This window comes from Penaeus japonicus, unplaced genomic scaffold (assembly GCF_977035675.1).
Source record: "Penaeus japonicus unplaced genomic scaffold, GWHDUDI00000001_assembly GWHDUDI00000036, whole genome shotgun sequence".
Classification (NCBI taxonomy): domain Eukaryota; kingdom Metazoa; phylum Arthropoda; class Malacostraca; order Decapoda; family Penaeidae; genus Penaeus; species Penaeus japonicus.
In genome coordinates this window covers 6663004-6663549 of record NW_028234438.1, presented here as the reverse complement: position 1 = coordinate 6663549, position 546 = coordinate 6663004, and positions in this window count along the sequence as shown.

Below are 546 nucleotides of genomic sequence, written 5' to 3'. Positions count from 1 at the left end.
GTATGAGATCGTACAGCATATAGGCGTGTCTCCATTTTCTCAGTTATCACTTTTCTCGTTCACCTTGAATGAAATTCGTATATTCGGCTAATACAGAGATGCTATTTATATATTGGGTTATTTATAAGAATATAGAAACGATAAATAAGCAACATGCTGTGAATCGAACTAGTCATCTGATCTCATATTTCCAAGCTTGGTATTGTTTTTCCTTCATGGAATTTTTAACATCTGCTTTGTTCAAGCGGACATTTAGTTGTGTATTTGTTACTTAGGATATTTTATTGATTTAACTAACACCGTCTAATATTTCCGCTTCCGTATTATCATTATGAGAAGCTGTGTCTCTCATTTCCCCTAACCAAAACAAACCTTTTTTTTAACACTTTCTATGATCTTCTCATATCTTTGTTTGAAATCGTTTATTACCGACTAAATATCAGACGCAGTTCCGTATCTCAGACGATAAGGCCATAATCTAAGTCGAAAAAGGACTCAGGGAAGGGTTTATATTTCGTATCAAGTATCCTTACGATCTGTGCATGG